Source organism: Pistacia vera, unplaced genomic scaffold (assembly GCF_008641045.1).
Source record: "Pistacia vera cultivar Batoury unplaced genomic scaffold, PisVer_v2 Contig354, whole genome shotgun sequence".
NCBI lineage: Eukaryota > Viridiplantae > Streptophyta > Magnoliopsida > Sapindales > Anacardiaceae > Pistacia > Pistacia vera.
In genome coordinates, this window is record NW_022196173.1 from 43,149 (window position 1) to 48,755 (window position 5,607).

Consider the following 5,607-nt stretch of genomic DNA (forward strand, 5'->3'; position numbering starts at 1 on the left):
ACACCGAAATCCCATCATTCCTAATTTGACCTCCACAAACTTTAATTTACACAATATAATAGCACCAATTTATTAAACTCAAATGTAAACAAAGGGAACAAACCAATTACACAATCCAACGACACCAACCATTGGCCTCAAGTGTCACTTTCAGATCGATGAGTTTGAACACTACATGCCCACTTGTGCATTTTTAATTACTCTACCATGCCTCTAGTGTATTTATCAGCCCTTCGAGGAGGCGAATCTAGAAAAATACATCTACTTAATTCATAACCCATCACTATTAAGGAAAAACTCCAATGATGATTAACCTCCCAAAGGTAGAAGTGGCTCTTCATGGGGTCGAATGAGACTATGACGAACGATGGTTTGATGGTGATGGAAGGCTTGTTTTAATGTTGACTTAATATCATTATGAGGGATTTTTGCTTTAATTAGTCTAACGAATTTTATCTTATTTAGCATGTTGTAGTCTTGGCATTCAACCTTAGCATGCTTCTACAATAAGACAAAAAAAACGTGTTGGTACATGGCCAATCTAGAGACATTTTCCTCGAGCTTTGTGGAATTTGGTAGGCCAGCCTAGGTTCATACATTCCATTACAAAAATATAAAATCTTCGGGATGTCTTCACGCCTTCACCTCATCTTCAACATCTATTCTACTTTACATTGACTATAAAGAAACCCTGAGTTACATTCAAGGGGATTTAGATGAGAAGAGAATTACATTGACAGTTTTGGAGAGCGGCAGGACACACAAGTCATATTTTATAAAAATTACAACATCCATAAAACATAATAAATCTTAAGGTCGATGACCAAGTACCAAACACTATGCATTATTGACACCAATCAATATAGCATATATTCAAATTTACCAAATTTGAATTTATTGGGTAAATTACAATTTATCCCCTATAATTGTGCAAAGTTCAATTGGTCCCTAAACTTGTAAAATTTGTAGTTTAGTCCTTGCCCAATTTGAAAACAAATTAAACAGTCTAGAATAGCGACAACTTATGCTATTCCTAATAAATTGGTGAAAACGTTCAAAATGCCACCTTAAAATACCTAAAACACCTTTACCTAGTAACAACGGGAAAGTCCCTTTCACCTTCCAATTGACACACGAAAGCTTACAGGATTCTCTCCTTGATGGGACGTTGGTATGATGATTACCAATACCCAAGCAACCAAAAAACCAAGCCACTCCCACTAGGCTCGCACACATAATGTGAAGCCCAAAAATTCCTAGGCGGTTGTGCATGTTAGTGCACAGCCTTGGCCTGCACTGGTAGGATAGTGTCGCACACTTGTGCTCATGGTAGACGCTGGGCATCTAGGACGAGCGCCTAAAACAAGCATCTGGATAGGGTTACATGCAGTGAAGCATGCACCGTATGCTGTTGCCAACTGTGCATTAACTCACGACCAATGGCTTGGAAGATGCAACCTAGACAGCACGCGTAGATTGCATAAGGGCTGTGTGCAGCCATGCACAACCTGGTTTAGTGGTTGCGCATAGCCTAGATCAAGGGGGGTTGTACGTAGAAATGTGCTGCTAGAGACAGTTCATAGCTAAGGAACAACCTGTTATGAAACAATCAAGTCATAGTAGTGGAAATATATATATATATATATATATATAACAGATCGTTTCCTTAAAACCAAGATTAGGGCACAAATTTAACAATATACTTTAAATCAAAATCAACGGAAAAATCAGTTTAGAGTTAAGAATTCATATGCACGTTTGGAGGCTCCTCCAAATTGTCTCTGAATGGGTTTCGCTGCCAATCCAAGGATAGAATCAAATAACTGGTAGTCCACACGAAGATAACCCCAAGGAACTAAAGAGAGATTTGCTAGATCCTCTTTAGTCTTAAGAACCAAGAACAAGAATCAAGTGATATTTGATTCAACCCAAAAGGCAAAACTGGCGTGGAAGAGAGAAAAGGGGGTTGGATTTTTAATTAAATGTGAATGAATGAAATTCTTAATTTAATTCACAAAAAGCTTGCAGTTATATAGCACACACACAATGCCCTATTCCATCATGGAATAGGCTTGGGCACCAACCCAAACAGCCCCATTTAGATATTTTAATTTTAATTATCATTATTTCAATTAAATTAAATTAATATATATATAATATTAACATTTAACAATAACGATAATTCATTTAAATATATGCGAACACATATTTAAATATAATCTCACTTATTTAATTTTAATATTAAATTAAATAAAGGCTACAACCTAAGCAAATTTAATTGCACTGTGAGATTACCAAAATACTTTTTTGCCTAAAAAGATGAAAACGCCTTTCTTATAAACTGGTTCTTAAATTATCTTCTATGTATATGACCCATAGGTTCCTCATCATACCGGTAGTGTGCAGTATCACGATTAACACCAATTAATCGTTTCACTACACAGACCAAAATTGGCCCCTAGCAAGACATCATGGTCACTCGATAGACTTGGATTCAGCGAAGAAGCTACCTGTCAACGATATGGTTACCGTACAATCCAATCCTTTTATCATCTGTTATCTCAATGAGACCGAGGCATAGAAATAGTGTCAACCTCAGTTACTCTCGATATGTATGTATTCAGTTACTAGACCAATGACCGGAATTATAAATTGGATAGAGCAACAACTCAATCCCACTATGGCCACAATTTTAGTGTCATTGCCATTTACAGAATTGCACCATGAAATAACTTTCCTCATACCAGAGAGTGATGAATCCTCTTTCGATCCCACTCCTTGATGCAGCCAATCACTACTGTATTGATAGCTCTGACTAGAACTGCGTTGGGCTAGTGTCAAACTACACCAATCATGCACAAGACACTCTAGTGATCTCAAGTCTAAGGATCACATGCACCACTATTCGTTAGAGGATTTGTTCCATAGACACCGGGGTTACCATCCATATGGAATCCTCTAGTGGGTCAGTCTAGTGAACTTGCCTATAACAAGCACCCACGTGTTACACTAGGTTGTCACCAAACAACCTTAACAAGTGAGATCAGTCATTGCCTTTCGACAGGGTCATTCAATGCTATGATAGCCTTACCGTATTATCTATGCCCTTACTTCAGAATAATACTTGGGCTACGAACGTTTCTAAAATGACCACCATATGTGCTCATAGGGTTCTCACTATCAAGATTTGAAACACTTGATACTTTCGTCACGGTTCTACCATTCTAAGGACATATATCAATACATACAATAATGATTTACGTGATATAGAATAAAATACCTTTTATTGATCAATGAACATTATTACAAAGAGTCAATTCTACAATAATTGATTGGCTCTAGGACACCTACTCTAACAATCTCCCACTTGCACTATAGCCAATCATTCATGTATTTAATACCAAATGATCTCAAGTGCTGTTCATGCTTCTACTGCGATAGAGGCTTTGTTAGTGGATCCGCGAGATTGTCGTTAGTATGCACTTTACTGATCTACACATATTTTCTCTCAACTATTTCTATGATGAGATGGAATCATCTAAGTATGTGTTTGGACTTCTGATGAGACTGTGGTTCCCTAGCTTAAGCGATTGCTCCATTGTTGTCACAACAGATGTCTATTGGATCAACAATTGTAGGAACCACACCAAGTTCACTCCTTGGCTGCATCTGATAATGCAATATACTTAGCCTCCATTGTAGAGTCCGCTATGGTGCTTTGCTTGGAACTTTTCCAGCTCACTGCACCCCCATTGAGACAAAATACAAACCCTGATTGCGATTAATAATCATCTTTGTCTGTTTGGAAACTAGCATCACTGTATCCTCTTACAGTGAGCTCATCTTCCCCTCCATAAACCAAGAACATATCCTTAGTTCTCTTCAGGTACTTAAGAATGTTATTGACAGCCATCTAGTGATGCTCACCTGGATCCAATTGATATCTACTACAAGTGCTCAAAGCGCATGAGACATCAATCCAAGTACATAGCATGACATATATGATGGATCCAATTGCTGATGCATATGGAATCCTTTTCATCCTATCTCTCTCATCTTGTGTTCTAGGACACATATCCTTAGAGAGGTAAACACCATGTGACATTGGAAGAAATCCTTTCTTGGATTCTTCCATAATGAATCTTTTCAATACTTTATCAATATATGTACTCTGACTTAGGCCAAGCAACCTACACGATCTGGCCTTTTTCGGCTAGATCTACCACAGATCTAGTCAAAAAAGGCCAGATCTGGCCATCGGCGATCGTAAAAGGCCAGATATGGCCATCGTTGTCGGTCAATGATGACCAGATCTGACCTTTTCCGGGCCAGATCCACAGAAAAGACCAGATCAGAGAATTATCGTCTAGTTCTGGTCATTTGTACGCCGTTGTCACAGATTCCGGCTACCACTGACTGTGGTTTCTGAAATCTGGCAACTATGGGTAGGTGGGGGTATTTTTGTTAATTTTTAAACTTTTTTTGGGGGTGTTTAATTAAACTAATAAACTTAAGGGGTCTAAAAGTAAATAAATAAAATATAATAGTATTTCCTAAATAATGAAACAAACAGTTATTTTGAGAATATGATTGGGAATAGGGTTTGAAATAAAGAAACAAATAGACCCCTAATTTTGCTTCGCAAGCTTGGCTTGAAACTGGAGCCCCGCCAAACACTACAATCTTTGAGAAGTGAGAAACAATGGTCTTTGGTCATGTAGGTGACCGTGAGGAGGCTCAATCCCCAAATCTATGGGAACAAACCATATGAATGATCCAGCGAAGCCCTGATGGGTGTCATGACTCAACCACAAACACTATGTTTCATTTAAATGGGAATGGAAAATCCATAGCATACTTTTAATATTTCTTATGGTCTATTGCTTATCTGATTTAACACATCCCTTTGCTAAGATGAAAAGGAATGATAAAAAAAAAAAAAAAAAAAAAAATTCATGTCTTACAGGAAATAAAAATAGAAATCAGAATGAAATTTATGCATGTACATGCGCACAATCTTAATAAAGTTTGAAAGGCAAGAAAGTGATCCCAGCAGAGGAAAATGAACAAATAATGTAATCTTAACAATATATGATAATTGTTTCAATTAATAAAACAAACATATATATATAAAAGAGAGTATTTGGATAATTACAATTTCAAGCTGCACATCCAACCTTCAGAATTTCTACTGCTGCATTACATTCATAGACCAAATATAAAAGCTGAGTGAGTCAAATGGTTGAAGCCACAATAACTCTATTTACTTAAGCAAACAAATGATTCAACTTACATAGAATTTAAAATGAAATTCTTGAAGAAGATGCTTAAGAATAAACCATTAATATTCTTAAATTGACCCTAACACAAGATATATCTAAACTTAAGGAAAATATTCCTAAAGACTAAAGCAACTAATTAAATTCCTAGCAAGAAGGAAAGTATATGGTATTCTTAAACCTCCTCTCAACCGAAAAATCTATTATAGATCATAAAAGAGAACGCATGCCATAGGAATAACTCTTTTAACATTTTGGTATCAATAAATGATAGGAATCTATATATTCTTTCTGTAGGACAAAAATGCGGCCTGTATTAAAATGAATA